Source organism: Penaeus monodon, chromosome 28, assembly GCF_015228065.2.
Source record: "Penaeus monodon isolate SGIC_2016 chromosome 28, NSTDA_Pmon_1, whole genome shotgun sequence".
NCBI classification, from domain to species: domain Eukaryota; kingdom Metazoa; phylum Arthropoda; class Malacostraca; order Decapoda; family Penaeidae; genus Penaeus; species Penaeus monodon.
The window spans coordinates 26,393,827-26,394,286 of record NC_051413.1 but is presented as its reverse complement, the minus strand read 5'-3'; positions in this window follow the sequence as shown (position 1 = coordinate 26,394,286).

Genomic DNA, 460 nt, shown 5'->3' with positions numbered 1-460 from the left:
GCACCGGTGAGCATGTATGTCAGTGTATGTGTGCGTTTACCTGCGTCCGAAGTATGCTCGTGTGTATACGAGCATGTGTGAGTTCGAACCGGATCATCTTCGGAAAACAATAGCGAATTCAGCACAAATACCGGGAAACGGAACAATTAAACGCTGTCGCTAAACCATCTCGCTTCAGCTAATTACGAGTAATGACAAAAAAGAAAAAAAAGTTTCGTCGATGATTAATCCTTAACAATCTTGAGCTAGAAAAAAACAAAATCGCTAGGTATAACTAGCGATCGTAGCGGTAGCGAGGCGGGGGAAGCTAGCAGGATCCGCTAGTTGCTAGTTTCCATCGAGCTTGAGTGCCGTAGGGGGAGAGAAGGGAAGACCATATGGCACTGTGGCACTGTCTTGATTGTTCCGGGGTTGTTGGAATAGTTCCAGGATTGGAAGGAGAAAATAGTGTGATTCTGAC